Raw genomic sequence first — 17273 nt, forward strand, 5'->3', positions numbered from 1 at the left:
CTTTCGTTCAACGGTGATCTATAACTGGGTTATGCATAACGTCATCGGATCCCATTGGATAACACTGTATTTTGTATAATTTTGTATAACCTTATTTGGGAAATTTATAAGCCCCAGCCCCCCTCAAGTAGCTACAATTCCCAAACTACAATTCCCATGATTCTTTTGAATGGAAGAGTCATTGTTTTAGGGGGAAACACCTGAGATGCAATAGCCCAAGAGGTTTGCAGGGATTTTGTTAGGAGCGAAATTTCTCAAGGACAGACATGCGTTTCCGCGGTATCGCCATGATGGAACGTCCCTCAAATGTTTCTCAAAAAGAAAGCACTTCAGGAAGAGGGCGGCCACATGGCCCAGTTGGTGTCAGAAGCTTGTGATGGATGCTGTTTCCTGGAAGATTTATCAGCCAGTAATGGGTTTGAGAAGACAAATAAATCAGCCATTGTTAGAGGCCTTGCAGGTTCCCACCCATTAAGACCGGATGCAAACAACACTTTAGGGGCCATTAATTGACTTTCAGCTCCAGTCATAATCCTGTCTGCCTCATAGCCACCAGTTAGCAGTGGCTCATAGGGCAAGATGGCCTTGCAAGGGGCCTCTGGTGATTTGGTGACTTGGTGGCCATTATTGTCCCAAGTGATTTACACATCACTTGGGAAGACAGACGAACTAATACCAGTGTATTGGAAGAAGCAAAGATCACCATGTTGAAGCAATGATTCTTCAACATCAACTTCATTGGACTGGTCATGTTGTGTGGATGCCTGATGATCGTCTTCCAAAGCAACTATCGTATTTTTCGCTCTATAACACGCACCCGACCATAACACGCACGTAGTTTGTAGAGGAGGAAAATCCGTAGGCATGCCACCTGTAGGCATTCCCTCCATAACACACACAGACATTTCCCCTTACTTTTTAGGAGGAAAAAATTGAGTGTTATGGTGCAAAAAATACGGTACTCTATTCCAAACTTAAAAATGGAAAGCGTAATGCTGGTGGTCAACAAAAGAGGTTTAAAGACTGTCTCAAGGTAAATCTAAGAAAATGTAGTATAAACAACAACAATTGGGAAACACTTGCCTGCGAGCGCTCCAGTTGGAGAACAGCCTTTACCAAAGGTGTCATGGGCTTTGAAGACACTCGAACTCAGGACGCAAGGGAGAAACAAGCTAAGAGGAAGGCACACTTGGCACACCGTGATCAACTCCCGCCCGGAAGCCAGTGTCCCCACTGTGGAAGGACGTGTGGATCCAGAATGGGCCTCCACAGTCACTTACAGTCTCATTGTTAAAACCGTGTTTATGGAAGACAATCTTACTCGGCTACGAGTGATTGCCAAAGAAGAGAAGAAGAATTGTCCCAAGGCTACTTTTTGTGGTTACCTCAGTCAGCCCCACCACTGTAAACCTATTTACAAGACTGGCCTCTATTTTGGTCAGCTGTTCAATGTTGAAGTATAATTTAAAAAAAACAACCAAAACAAAACCAACAGCAACACTCCACGGGGAGGATTTTTCATGGGGAATGAATTTGACAAGAGCAAGCCAACTTGGGATGGCTCTGTTTCTAAGATACCTTGTGGAAACGAAAGCAACCAGATTTGCTCTTTCATTCTCAGAGGACAGATCCAAGATGACCTCTCATCTTGAGGTCCGAGAGAGAAGTGTGAGAAGGAAGAAGTAAACATGAAGCAACCTAAGATGTATCAGTCTAAACTTTAAGGGATAGCCTGGAAATCTGAAGGCCCCTTGCTCTGTTTTAACCTCATGCAAACCCCTTTCTGCAAGCTGAACCTCCAAAATGACCTGCATATTATCCCTAGAGAGAATCGTTCCATTACTTCCTTGTTGATTAAGAACCTGCCCCACTATGGTCTCCGTTCTTGGGCTGACACGCCATGCAAGAATCATTGGGTAGAGTGACGCAAAGTCCCTTGCGGGGCTACTGTTCTGGTATTCTATGTGCATTAATTTTACTAGAGGGATATTTGTTCAAAAATCTAGGCACAGCCATTTTCTGAAATGAAGAGGGACTATTAAGGAAAAATATACACTCTCTTCATTATTCAAGCAGGCAGGGTGGGGAGGAAAGATTTTATGAGCAACTCTGGAACAGAAACAGCTGGAAAACGATGTTGAAAAATTTGGTAGGGAAATAATCCTCATTAAAATACAAGTGCCTTTCATGGGTCCAGAGGGAGCTGGTTAGAGATGGAGGCCCAAGCCAGGAGCTCTTGAAAATTATACTCTAAGCATGCAGATTTCATTTTGTAAGGGTATTTTATTCCCTTGCCTGACCAGATTGATAGCGGGCCTGATCCAAACACCTTCCTGAGCCCATTTAAAAGCCTCCGAGAGGCTTCCGTGGGAGCTGGGGAAAAAAAACCTGTGGAAAATTTTCAGCAAAAAGTAAACTTGTTGGTTCTGTATATTCATGACTGCAGCTAAACCGGGCTAAAAGAAAGAATGCTAAACTCTGCAGCAAATATTACTCAGATTTTTATACTGGGGAAAAAGAACCTGATTTCTCCAGCCTGCATCATTAATGTAAATTAAAGTCATTTGCATTGTTTGTGTGTAGGCATACTTTATTCTGCAATTGTTTTTTGTTTTCCATAAATTCTCTTATTTCAGCTTGTCACAGGGAGGGTAATAAGCTGTGTAGGGCTGTCTCTGTTGTTTTTTTCCTGGGGTGGCGGCGGCGGTATATGATTTGTGGTTTCTGAGCAGCTCACACTTTCCCTTCTGTGAAATGGGTATATTGTAGTCCCCATGTCAATATCTTAGATTTCCAAATGTGCCCCTGAGTGCAAGGCATTTGGGGACTCCCACCATCTACTATACAGTGGTACCTCAGGTTAAGTACTTAATTTATTCTGGAGGTCTGTACTTAACCTGAAACTGTTCTTAACCTGAAGCACCACTTTAGCTAATGGGGCCTCCCACTGCCACCGCGCTGCCGGAGCACAATTTCTGTTCTCATCCTGAAGCACTATTTCTGGGTTAGCGGAGTCTGTAACCTGAAGCGTATGTAACCCGAGGTACCACTGTATATTGTTACGAAAGTCGAACGTCCCTCTTTCTGCCGAGGAGTGGCGAGAGCCCATGGGCTCCCAGGCTCTATGTCCCTTTAGAGAATGGAAGACACAGTGGCGACTGCCATGGCTTAAAGAAATATAGGCTGTTCACCTATTTACATCTTCAGTATGCATGGAGGGAGTCAAGATCTTTCGGCATGGTTATTTCAAGAAGGAGCAGCTCAGGCAGCCTTCAGCCTGCCTGCCCAAGATGGATCCCTGCTCTTCTCCCTGATTCTCCTTCCCAGCAACCCTTGCTCGAAATCTCCCTTTACCTGTCCCCTCAAACACACACCCCATCACCTGGGTAACATCTCGCTCCCCAGGCTAAAGGATTCATGGCCCATCAACACCTTTTGTCATGATAACAGGTTTGCTCTTCCCTAAGCCAGCCAGGCTGGTTTTCCATGAGCTAGCCCAGAAATTCCTCTGCCTGGCGCAGCTCTGCAGTCTGTACTTTAATCCAGATCCCAATTAATCAAAATCCTAGCATTTATGTACCCCAGGGTTTGGGGGGACCCTAACAATCTATAACAATATTCTGGAAAGTGGTTTGCTTGTCTGTTCTTTATCAAGTGTTTGGACACCTCTCAATGTATCATTGCCAAACTTGGTACAAGGGTTCTTCATGTGGGGGCAGTATGGATGTCTGTATTTATATGGGAGAAATTGGAGGATATGGAATTATGTGACCCCTGAGCCAGGGAGATAAGTAACTATACAATCTTTAGAAGACATCTGAAGGCAGCCCTGTCTAGGGAAGTTTTTTATCACATGGTCGGCGGTTCGAATCCCCGTGGTGGGGTGCGCTCCAGTCGTTCAGTCCCAGCGCCTGCCAACCTAGCAGTTCGAAAGCACCCCCGGGTGCAAGTAGATAAATAGGGACCGCTTACCAGCGGGAAGGTAAACGGTGTTTCCGTGTGCTGCGCTGGCTCGCCAGATGCAGCTTGTCACGCTGGCCACGTGACCCGGAAGTGTCTTCGGACAGCGCTGGCTCCCGGCCTCTTAAGTGAGATGGGCGCACAACCCTAGAGTCGGACACGACTGGCCCGTATGGGCAGGGGTACATTTACCTTTACCTTATATGCTGGAAGATGCCCAGAGTGGCTGGGGCAACCCAGTCAGATGGGCAGGGTATATTATTATAATTATTAATTTTATTGAATAGGATGTCCCTATTTTCATCTGAGAAATGTTGGAGGGTATGTCTATGTTTGGCTTCTGGCCTCCATTTTGAATCAATATGGCAGAGCCAAACCTGACCTTGCCCATTTTTTTGGCATGGATCAGCCACCTCTCAAGATAGTGACCTAAGCTTGGCATGAGGGCTCCTGAGGTGGCGGCGGGTGGTCTATGTTGACGTTTGGGTACCAGGCTCCATTTTGAATCAAGCTAGTGGACCAACATGTGACTTTGGCATGGCTGCGCCCATTTTTTGGCATAGGTTTGGCCGCCTCTCGAGATATCATTGCCGAACTCGGCATTAGAGTTCCCAAGATGGGAGCAGCGGACTTCATCACTGCTGGTGGTGAAGGTGCCTGTCAGGGAACTGACATCGGAGCCAGGAGTGGAGGCAGGGCTCCCAAGCGATGCCGGAGAAGGGCCCAGCAGGGAGAGAGGAGACTCAGCAGCTGGGGAAGGAAATCAGCGTAACACCAGGGATAAAAGGGGGGCAGATGGGGGAATCGGAGAGAGGGCTCCAGGACTCTTCGCCGGAGACCAGCAGGGAGAGCACAGGTCCTCCGCTACCCACACCCACCCTGCGCAGAAGACTTCCGCGCAGGGAAAGTAGGTGTAGACTTGGCGTCAAAGAATTTCTTTGCTGGAAGAAATTCAAGAAACGCCCACTGACGGATTCTGCTAGCAACTGAACAGCCACGAAGTGAAGGACTGTCCAGCCAGGAAAGGTTTAACCAGGCCACCTAGCCAGGAGTGGCGTCAACGTACGCACGAGCAACCCCATATAACCATTACAGTGCCCTTTTGAATGAAGACTGAAAGATGACTTTGGTATGATTTCACTCCTTTTTTCGGCATGGATTCCACCGCCACTCGAGATATTGTTGCCAAACTCATCACGAGTGTTCCCAGGTGGTCTCCGTTGACATTTGGCCACCAGGTGCCATTTTGAATCAAGATGGCCGACCGAAACATGACTTTGGTGTGACCCAATTTCTGGCACGATGAGTCCGAACTCACAAACAGCTCCATCTATTAAAAAACCAACACGGTATTCTGGGGTTTCTTAAAAATCCCTGGGCACTCCCCAGGAATATGCTTTAACTGGTGGATTGTTTGGGAGGGGGCAGAGTTTATGTCATTCTGGTTCATTATTTTTTACAGTATTTATATCTGGCCTTTCTTCAGCACAACTTGGGGTGACAATGAATAAAATTGAAATATTGATACAATAACAAAACAAAACCCTTAAGAGAGAAGGGGCAGAATAATAAAGAAAATTGGCTCATGTACCTCATCTTTAGACTTTTTCCTAATGTACATAGGCTGTTGAAGCTGAATGGGGGAAACAGACACTGGGATTGTTGCATCTAGCCACTGGAGAGAGAGACAGAGAGAGAGAGAGGCAGTTGCCGACTGTCAATCTGACATTTTTCCACCAGCACTAACGTGTGTGATGATTCCGATTATCCAGGTCACAGAGCTGGGCCGCTGCAGCTTTCTCCAGCATCTCGTCTCCTTGACAGAGACATCTCCGGAAATGGTGACAGAACAGAAAAACGACCTCAATTCCCTTAAGGTTCCAAGGTCTCTGCAGAAGGCAGCAGCTACGCATGCCAGCCGTGTCATTTAGTGTGTGTGTGTGTGTTTGTGTGCTTGTGAGTTTTCTTATAGATAGATAGATAGATATCGAGGCGCAGAAAACAGCAATCATGTTACATGACACCTCAGGCGAGTTAGCAGCGGGGCACGAACCCGGGACTTCTTGCTATCGAGGCAGAAACTGGCAGTCAGTGGAGCTAAAAGATCACGGTCTGTAGGCTGGCGCAGATGGCAACCAGAATGCCACGGGCCATCTGCCACAGCAGGCCCTGCTGAAACTGTCTCTAGAATTGCTATCCTGTTTCACCTACGATGAGGCAAAAGTGGAAGTTCATTCTTGAGGGGAGAATATGCAAGGCACTTTGAAGAAATCTCGGTTTTTCGATGTGATGCGGAAAGGGCTGCACCTCTGTGGTAAGAAACATGTTTCCCAAGCAGGCTTCAGGTTTAAGACCCTGGCATCTCCATGTAGGACCGGGAGAAAACCTTGTCTGCAACCTGGAGCGCTTCTGCCAGTCAGTGTAGACCAGGCATAGGCAAACTCAGCCCTCCAGATGTTTTGGGACTACAACTCCCATCATCACTAGTTTACAGGACCTGTGGTCAGGGATGGTGGGAGTTGTAGCCCCAAAACATCTGGAGAGCCGAGTTTGCCTATGCCTGGTGTAGACAATAATGAGCTGGATGGACTGCTGCAATATGCTCTACGTGGGGCTACCTTTGAAGATGACCCGGAAACTACAGCTAATCCAGAATGCGGCAGCTAGTCTAGTGACAGGGAGTGACCACTGAGACCATATAACACTGGTTCTGAAAGACCTACATTGGCTCCCAGTATGTTTCAGAGCACAATTCACAGTGTTGGTGCTGACCTTTAAAGTCCTAAATGGCCTTGGCCCAGTATACCTGGAGCGTCTCCACTCCCATTGTTCAGCCCAGACACTGAGGTCCAGCTTTGAGGGTCTTCTGGTGGTTCCCTCACTATGAGAAGTGAGGTTACAGGGAACCAGGCAGAGGGCCTTCTCAGTAGTGGCACCTGCCCTGTGGAACGCCCTCCCATCAAATGTCAAGGAAATAAACAACTATCTGACTTTTAGAAGACATCTGAAGGCAGCTCTGCTTAGGAAAGTTTTTAATGTTTGATGTTTTATCATTTTTTAATATTCTGTTGGGAGCCGCCCAGAGTGGCTGGGGAACAAATAATAAAGTTGTTGTTGTTGTTGTTGTTGTTGTTGTTGTTGTTATGGAATAGGAATTGCCCACCCCCTCTTCTCACTTTCCGTTCTGCTCAATTCACTATGTTACAGTTGTGAAGACCTGCAGCGTCCTCTACTCTTGGCCCCCAGTGTGGCAGAACTGGTTGCACTGCCCCAAATCCTGCTCTGTTACTCTGCTCCTAATTGGAAAGGTTGTAGCTCACTTATTTCTTTGTTTCTTGTTTTAAAATATCTTGACATTATTAACAACCCAGAAGTGCAGTAGCGGGGCATTACATCATACCATACACAGAGCAAACAAGCAATAAATCGTAAAGAAATAAGATGGCAGCACACCGATGTGTATTGTGTAAATGTATATGTATGTGTTTTATATGTTAATAATAAATTAAATTTAAAAAAAGATGGCAACACACTGATACACAGTAAGTCTTTTGTTGTTGTTTAGTCGTTTAATCGTGTCCGACTCTTCGTGACCCCATGGACCAGAGCACGCCAAGCAGTCCTGTCTTCCACTGCCTCCCACAGTTTGGTCAAACTCATGCTGGTAGCTTCGAGAACACTGTCCCACCATCTCGTCCTCTGTCGTCCCCTTCTCCTTGTGCCCTCCATCTTTCCCAACATCAGGGTATTTTCCAGGGAGCCTTCTCTTCTCATGAGGTGGCCAAAGTCTTGGAGCCTCAGCTTCAGGATCTGTCCTTCCAGTGAGCATTCAGGGCTGATTTCCTTCAGAATGGATCGGTTTGATCTTCTTGCAGTCCATGGGACTCTCAAGAGTCTCCTCCAGCACCAGAATTCAAAAGCATCCATTCTTCAGCGACCAGCCTTCTTTATGGTCCAGCTCTCACTTCCATACATCACTACTGGGAAAACCATAGCTTTTACTATACGGACCTTTGTTGGCAAAGTGATGTCTCTACTTTTTACTTTACAGTAAGTCTACACAACCCTATTTGCTGAGCTGGCATGGGCAGTTCATTTGAGTGTGTCAGGTCTTCGGTTCAATCTTTGGCATCTCCCGATTGGGCTGGGGGAGGACCTACTCTGAAATCCTAGACAGCTGCTGCCAGTCAGTGTAGGCAGTATGGAGCTGTGCTAATGGTCTGACTCAGTATAAGGCAGTGAACTATGTTCTTACTTGGGAAGAGTCATAGCTCAACCTTTGCATCTGATTCAATCCCTAGCATCTCTGGAGAGGACTGTGAAAGACCTCCATCTGGAACGCTTGATGGACCAGTGATCTGATTCCTGTGCAGCTTCGCCACGTTTTTGAGTTTATTTATCATTCTGTTTACAGGTTCAAATCTATAACTCCCCCCTTCCTTTCCCTAGGGAGCTCAAGCGAGCTCGCCATAATAAACATTGCATTACAGTGCGAAACATTTTAGAGGAGCTTTATGAAATGATGCAGGGTTGGGTCTGTGCATTCCTAGCTCGGACCTCAGAAGGAATGCAGGCAGGGTGTTGATCAAGTTATGTTGTAGGGACCTGCCTGCTTCTTGGGGGTACCGGAATATAACATTTAGGGCAGGGGTCGGCAAGGTTTACCTTGCCTGGGCTGGTTCACTCCAGCAGAGATCCCTCCACGGGCCAGATTGCACAAGCACATGAGTGCGCGGGGCCGCGATTTCCACTGTCTGGGTCTGCGCAGACACAATTTACAGCATCTGTGTCTGTGCAGACACAATTTTCAGCATCTGAGCATGCGCAGACACGATTTCCGGCACCGTGGAAGCGAGTCCCCGTGCCGCACGTGCCGGTTTAGTGCAGCACGTGGGGACTCGTCCAGCGGGTGGTTCGGTTCAGGGGTGGCTCGTGGGCCAGTTAAACGACCTCCGTGGGCCGCTTGTGGCCCATGGGCCTTAGGTTGCCTACCCCTGGTTTAGGGTACTGGGCCAACCTTGCTGCTGCCTCCCTCTCTATCTCAGTAAAGTTAAAGGTAAAGGGACCCCTGACCATTAGGTCCAGTCGTGGCCGACTCTGGGGTAGCGGCGCTCATCTCGCTTTATTGGCCAAGGGAGCTGGCATACAGCTTCCGGGTCACGTGGTCAGCATGACTAAGCCGCTTCTGATGAACCAGAGCAGCACACGGAAATGCCGTTTACCTTCCCGCCGGAGCGGTACCTATTTATCTACTTGCACTTTGACGTGCTTTCGAACTGCTAGGTTGGCAGGAGCAGGGACCGAGCAACGGGAGCTCACTCTGTCGTGGGGACTCAAACCACCGACCTTCTGATCAGCAAGTCCTAGGCTCTGTGGTTTAACCCACAGCGCCACCAGTGTCCCATCTCGGTATGCTTCAGTGATTCAGTGGAAGAGAGGTCAGAGGAGTGGAACTGCCTCAAGATATTGTCCACTACTGGTAGTAAGCAGTAGTGGCCCATGAAGCAGCATAGGTGGGTCATGACTGCTTTTTCAGCTTCCCACCATGATTGAATAGTATCATCTCTCCCGGATGCTTCTCTTGTGCCTTAAACAGCAGAAAAAGATACACTGGCATGCTGATAAATTATCAGGAGAACACCCCCCCCTTTTTTTACAAAACGTCTGCAAATCAATGTGGAAGTGTGACAAACTGAGCATCAGATTGGGGGTTAGGGGACGAAAAACTGGAATAGATAGATTTGATCAACCTCCAATGGCCACTAGGAGATCCTTCAGAGGACTGAATCTGCTAGACTGTGCTGGGGGGAGGTTACCGTGGGGCGAGGTCCAGGACCTGAGTTGAGGGTCAGCAGACAGTCCTCCTTGGGCGAAGCGGGGTCCACAGCGAGAAGCCAGGCAAGGACAGGAACTCTGGGGGAACAGGACTGGATGCTGGCCAAAACAGCTCTTTAACGACGTTGCTCCCGCAACCTGGGACCGGGCTGACCGGCCTTTATCTTCTCTGAGGCCAGGGGCGGTCCCAGCCCCCAGGAGACCCGCCTCTCCTGGCCTTAAGGCGAGCACTCCTCCTGGGAGAAACCAGTTCCCTTCGCCTCTCTGCCCTGAGCCTCTGCAGTTCAGGAGAGGCTGAAGTGTTACTGGGCCCAGGGGGAGACTCACCTGTAGGCACTGAGTCCTCAACCACCTCCGGAGCCAGAGTGGATTCACCTGGTGCCTGCTCCTGAGGATCCGGCACAGGTGCAGGTGCTTCAGAATCAAGGCCCTGCCCCAGCTCAGCTGGCCCTGGAGGAGGGGACTCCTGTGCAGGCTGGGATTCCTCCGGTTCAGCCTCTGAATCGGATTCCCAGGCCATCACACCGACGGTCATTTCCAATGGAAATCCCAGTGGATGAATGTTCTTGATTAGAAAAGGGAAGCGATTTGTTCTTGCAGTGTTTCTTCTCAATGGCAAAGGGGAGGCAGGCAGATCGATCAAGAATGGCAGCTGCTAACCTGAAGTTCGCACAAGAGCTTAGATTATTATTGCCCCTCTTGATATTGCCTTCCTTCAAGCAAAGCAACAAACAAACAAATCCAGAGTCTCAGGGTTGTATCTTAATGTTCTCCCTCTGCTAAGCTGGAGAAATGTTTGTGTGTGTGTTCGTGCATGCTGGAACGCTATGCAAACTTTACTGTTCAAAATTTGACTTGTTGTGGACGAGGGTAACATTGAAACAGGATCGCTTTGTTGCTTTTGCCCTGTTAGACGCACTGTATTCAGAAAGTACATTCATTCTCTGCAGAGGTTAAAGACGAAGAGTTGGGCTGCCTGCTTGCGAGAGCCAATGGATGAATTTTTCTAGTAACACTCACATGTTATCACACCAGGCAGTTATTCTTTGAATCAGCCCAGTTTGAGGAAAGTGCTGATTGACTGCGATGCTATCAGGGCTGGACTTTAGGGCAGATGCTCTCACACACAAACCCAAATTGGACAGTTCCTGGTTTCTTTGTTGCTTTCTTTTATTTGTTCTATTTCAGCAGGGGGCCCTCAAACGCAGCAGGGGCAGATTACCGCATTTCAAAACAGTGATGAGCAAAAAACAACAACTTCGCGGATGATGGTGGTACAAGGGAGGACTAGCGAGTGGCCAGCATTGCCAGGCATTTGTGTGTTCCTTTGTTCAAATTGCACGGTCTTCTTTATATAAGATGAGGAACGGCTAAGGGAGCTGGGCATGTTTAGCCTGGAGAAGAGGAGGTTAAGGGGTAATATGATAGCCATGTTCAAATATATAAAAGGATGTCACATAGAGGAGGGAGAAAGGTTGTTTTCTGCTGCTCCAGAGAAGCGGACACGGAGCAATGGTTCCAAACTACAAGAAAGAAGATTCCACCTAAACATTAGGAAGAACTTCCTGACAGTAAGAGCTGTTTGACAGTGGAATTTGCTGCCAAGGAGTGTGGTGGAGTCTCCTTCTGTGGAGGTCTTTAAGCAGAGGCTTGACAACCATATGTCAGGAGTGCTCTGATGGTGTTTCCTGCTTGGCAGGGGGTTGGACTCGATGGCCCTTGTGGTCTCTTCCAGCTCTATGACTCTATGATTCTAAGATCAGGGCATGATTACAAGGGTGGACCTTGGTGATATGCTGTCCTGTGTGATGCCAGAATTTGATGCCCCTTGCCCCAGCCCAAAGCTGAGTAAGGGAGGTGCTGGGCTTTCGAAAGAAGGCGTGAGGCTCTGGCAGGATCCTAGGGCCCACCCACCTCCTTCCCAAAGCCGAACAAATGCTAACTAGGCTTTGGGAAGGCAGGAGGAGGACTCTAGGACCCTGTCTGAACCCTCATTCTGCCTCCCCAAAGCCCAGCGCCTACAAGACTTTGGGAAGGAGGCAGGAAGGTGCCTGCGTGGCCCTGTGCCCTCTGCAGGGGATCTGGGCATCCACCTCTGACGGATGTCCCAAGTCAGCTGGCATCACACTTGTCTGGTCCTTTGAGTCTCCGCAAGCAAATGAAAAGCAGACACAGGCGAGGGTTTGAGAGACTTACGGCACCATCTCCTTTTTTATTGTCTTATGATTGCCTTATTATTATTTTATTACGCCGCTGTAATATTATTCTCCCCCCTCCCCGTTCTCACAGCGACTTTATGCTGCCGTTTCATAATATTTTATTTGAACTAAATCCACCTTCTTTTCATTCCAAGGAAGGCAAGACTGAAGGGTTTTAATGAAGAGCGCCATCTTCTATGTGAATCAAGAGGCACCATTGCGGCTGATGGTTGCTCCGACGTCCACCCACTGCCTGGATACAGAGCTCAGACTCATTTTTACTACGGCTAGGCAGCAGATTGGGCCAGGCCCCGAGCAAAATTGGGTCTGTTCTGAGAGATCTGGGCATCAGCCAAGTTGGGTTCAGATGGCCGTGCGTGACTATGGGTCGGGTTGGATGGTCCAGAGAAATCTGGGGATGTCAGCGATCAGAGCATCAGACAGGGAGGAAGGGAAGGCATCAGGCAGAAAACCTGCAGAAAGGCTGGGACCTGGAGAAAGTAGGAGGCTGATGCCCCACTCCCAAACAATCAGTGCTTCTACTCAACAGCTGTTGAGTGGGGCCATTGATCCTGCATTGTGTTCACTCGCAAATAACTTCCCTGAAGAGAAGACACTTGTGGAGGAGGACCCTGCCACCCCAGACATTTATTTCCTCTATTTATTTCATAAAATTTATAAACTGCTTGATGGTTTTTTAAAAAAGAAGCCACCGTCAAAGCGTTGTTGTTTTTTAAAGGGATCAGAGATGAAAATGATCAATAAGATGAATTAAGAAGAAGAATCTAAGGCTTTTACAAAGTTAAGACAATAGGTTAGAAACAGATGAAAACTCACACCAGCTTTCTAAATATCTGGATAGGTTTGTCTAAACAAAAGTGCCTTGAGCAGGCACCAAAAAGAGTAGAGTCAGGTGTCAATAGGCAGGGAGTTCCAAAGTGTAGGTGCTGCCACACTAGAAGATTGAGTTCTTACAAAGGTGGAACAGGAATTGTGTGGCACTTCCATCAATCAAAGTGGTTGTGGGCATATATGGGGTAAGGTGATCTCGCAGGTCAAGTATCCGTTCAATCAATCGACCCAGGTTCTTGGCACTTCCAAGTTAAATATGCCAACTTAATCTGTCTTGAGCCCAGGATTTGGTTAGTTTGGTGCCACAGGACATTCGTAGAGTAGGTACCAAGGGATGTTTGCAGAGTAGGTGCCACGGGATGTTTGCAGAGTTGGTACCACGGGACGTTTGCAGAGTAGGGCATCTTACCAAAGGCACCTGCTGCCCCCTTGACCATTCAATTTAACCTTCAGCTGTAAGCGCCGCAGGTGCGAGACACCTTCCACTAATGCGCTGTGTCCTCCCCATGTCTCCCCCTTTGTCCTGTCCTTGTCTTTCAAAATGGCCTATTATTGCTAACATGAATTAACTCATCATTACCAATCATTCCATTTGCTAAGGGGTGGGGGGCAGGAGAGGGAGATGCCTGGTAATGGCCCCCAGCGGAACGCTTTGATTTGATCCATTGTCTAAATGGATCCTGTCCCTCTGGCCTGCATCCCATTTGCAGCTCACCCCCTTGTCTCATCTGTGTGATTGATGGCAGGCAGGAATTGATTGCCAGCTGGGGTTAGGGCAAAGCCACCAACCGCCACCTGTCACATCTGTAAAATGAAATGCATGCAGTATTACTGCTGGTTGTTGTTGTTGATGATGATGTGTGTGTGTGTGTTCACAACCCCAAGAACCATGCAAACAGTTCTTCGTGCCCAATAATGTTTTTTTTTTAAACTGGCATTTCCCCATGGGGCAGGTGTGGCGATCCATTTTAAAAGAAAACAAGCCCAGCAACCCAGTCCCTCTGAGAAAGTGCTGTAAATAAAGTAGCAACTTCAAATTCAGTCACCAAAGAAAACGTTTCAGGACAGCAGCACGTGGTGACACAGACTAGTGAGAGAACAATACCATCTAAGCTTCCTGTTGTTCCTTCTCCAACCAGCAGGAGGGCCCAAGGTTCGATATCAGGCGCTGCTGGACCTGTGTTCAGCTCCCCCATATGGTAAACCAGTGAATTGCAGATGCAGTGAACTCCTAGACTGACTCCTACCACCCAGGCTCACTATTGGCTCCTTCCAAACAGGAAGCTATATAAGACGGCTTCCTGTTCTGGTTGAACATTGTTCACCAGTGTCCTGGCTTCCCGTTGTCTCCTGTGGTTCTTCTGTGGTTCTGACCGCCTTGCAATATGGTCCCTTATTATCATTTCTGTGTAACTAAACTGTATGAAATGCTTTTGCTACCCTCCTGGCCGCCCCACGTTCCTGTGGAATGAATGGGGGATGTGTTGGCCCATTTATTATAAAAAACATTTAATCTGCAAAAGCTGAACTTACTTACAAGAGAGTAATCCCCGACAAACACAGTGAGACTTTTGTTGTTGTTGTTTAGTCGTTTAGTCCTGTCTGACTCTTCGTGACCCCATGGACCAGAGCGTGCCAGGCACTCCTGTCTTCCACTGCCTCCCACAGTTTGGTCAAACTCATGTTCATAGCTTCGAGAACACTGTTCAACCATCTCATCCTGTTGTTCCCTTCTCCTTGTGCCCTCAGCCTTTCCCAACATCAGGGTCTTTTCCAAGGACTCTTCTCTTAAGGTGAGGTGGCCAAAGTATTGGAGCCTCAGCTTCAGGATCTGTCCTTCCAGTGAGCTCTCAGTGCTGATTTCCTTCAGAATGGAGAGGTTTGATCTTCTTGCAGTCCATGGGACTCTCAAGAGTCTCCTCCAGCACCATAATTCAAAAGCATCAATTCTTCGGCGATCAGCCTTCTTTATGGCCCAGCTCTCCTTTCCATACATCACTACTGGGAAAACCATAGCTTTCACTATATGGACCTTTGTCGGCAAGGTGATGTCTCTGCTTTTTAAGATGCTGTCTAGGTTTGTCATTGCTTCTGTGGTTCTGACCGCCTTGCAATATGGTCCCTTATTATCATTTCTGTGTAACTAAACTGTATGAAATGCTTTTGCTACCCTCCTGGCTGCCCCATGTTCCTGTGCAATGAATGGGGGATGTGTTGAACCATTTATTATAAAACACATTCGATCTGCAAAACCTAAACTTACTTACAAGAGAGTAATCCCTGACAAACACAGCAAGACTTACTTCTCAGTAAACGTGGATAGGGCTTTGGGAGAAATTTGGCGACAGAATTGTAGCCCATCGTTACTTTTGAATTGTTCTTTTGCAAGCTCTGGAGTCAAGCCCTGTTGGGAGAAGGATGAATTCTCTCTCCTCTGTGGCCTTTCCTTGATTTTCCTTGTGCCTCTTAGAATGAGTCACACATTTAGAAATCTAATGTCATGCTTCTGAGTCTCAGATGGTAACCTGAGAGTGACTGTCTACTGCTTAATTGCAGTTTTCAAGGCAGACGTTTTCTACCATTGATTCAAGGTGGCTGTTTGTTCACCAGCCATTGTTGGAGCATCTATGGCATGACAGAAAACACCATTATGTAGCTGGGGATGTGCTATTATCCACCATGCGGCTGCTAGGAGTGTTCCCTCCTTGCACGCGACACAGCACAATGCATACAGGAACCGACAGCGTACAGGCTCTGAGCTTCCTATTGCTTCCCAGTCCTTAGACATCTCAGGCTGCATAAACACCATAAATTTAAAGCACATCTAAAGTGCATGAGTCCCCCCCCCACCCCACCAGAATTCTGGCAGCCCTTAGTGAGCTACAATTCCCAGCACCCTTAACAAACTACAGCCTCAGAAAGTGGCTCTGGGGCAGAGGAGACTTTTACATGCGAAGCTCAGCTGATACATGCGCAGCTCAGTCCACGAAGTCTCTACAGTTGTGGGGACCAAAACTCAGCAGCAGAGCAAATGACCATGTCAGTGGAAACTGAACTGCTGTTTTGCCCTCATGCTGAGAGCAGTAGTGGCTGGCTTAAGAGTCCTGAAGTAATAGCAAGAACCTCTTAAATATATTTGTTTAATTGACACTGAAAAGAATAATGCCTGGATGTGTATTACTGAAGGCTTAAACATAGTGATTTTCCATGGGGTGATGCTGAAGCCAAGAATAGGTCTCTGAACCCCTAGATGGGTTGATAATTAACTTCGCTTGTTTTCTGCTAGCTAACAGATGAGTGTTTAACCTTAGATCAAGTGACAAAGGTATTTGGTTGCAAATCTCAGCTGGCCACTTCATGCCGCGGTGGCCACGGCAGATGGAGGCTCCAGGCACGGTGCAGACAGGCGAGGACGGTGAGCTGATGCCAGGAGGCGCCGCGTCCAGCCTCTCCCTCTTCCCTGGTGCCCTCCAGAACTTGGCGACCCGGCGCCATTAGCCCCTATGGGTAAGGTGCCCCTGCTGGTAGCCACCAATAGCAGTCTCCTCCATGAATTTAAAGCCATCTAACACATTCAGAAGGACACGGGTGGTGCTGTGGGTTAAACCACAGAGCCTAGGACTTGCCAATCAGAAGGTCGGCGGTTCTAATCCCCGCGACGGGGAGATCTCCCGTTGCTCGGTCCCAGCTCCTGCCAACCTAGCAGTTCGAAAGCACATCAAAGTGCAAGTAGATAAATAGGCACCGCTCCGGCGGGAAGGTAAATGGCGTTTCCGTGCACTGCTCTGGTTCGCCAGAAGGAGCTTAGTCATGCTGGTCACATGACCTCAAAGCTGTACGCCGGCTCTCCCGGCCAATAAAGCGAGATGAGCGCCACAACCCCAGAGTCGGCCATGACTGGACCTAATAGTCAGGGGTCCCTTTACCCTTTACCTTTTAAGGCATTCATTGTAGACAAACGAAAGGAGCCTTGCTCAGTGCCGCCAGGAGATAGGCCTGGCTAAGGAAGAAGGCTCCCAACTCCTTGTCCTACCTCCAAATTTTGACACCTAAGGTGAAAGGCACCCGGTGGCTGATGGAGCTAAGCTAATGCAGCTTTTCAGTAGCACGGAGCTGCCTCCATTATCTGATAAGAGCTCAGGGATCCCCCTCTGCAATTCACCGTGATCAAATGCCTCCACCTCCCGGCTCCGCGTGCCCTTGACCTGTTTTATTTAGCCAGCCCTCCTGCTCCTCCGCTCTCTGCAGATTAGCTCTGCTGCCAGCCTCCCCAGAAGGGCAGCCTGCCAAGAGACCCTCATCGCCTCGCCTCTCCCTCGCCATTGCTGAATAATAAATAGGAGCTAAGTGGTGGCTTTGTGCCAGGGTAGCACGGCTTAAAGATAGTCCCCTCGGATCTCAGATCGATAGCACTTAGCCGTGTGCTTT

Source organism: Podarcis melisellensis (genome assembly GCF_964234715.1).
Source record: "Podarcis melisellensis genome assembly, chromosome: 10".
Lineage (NCBI taxonomy): Eukaryota > Metazoa > Chordata > Lepidosauria > Squamata > Lacertidae > Podarcis > Podarcis melisellensis.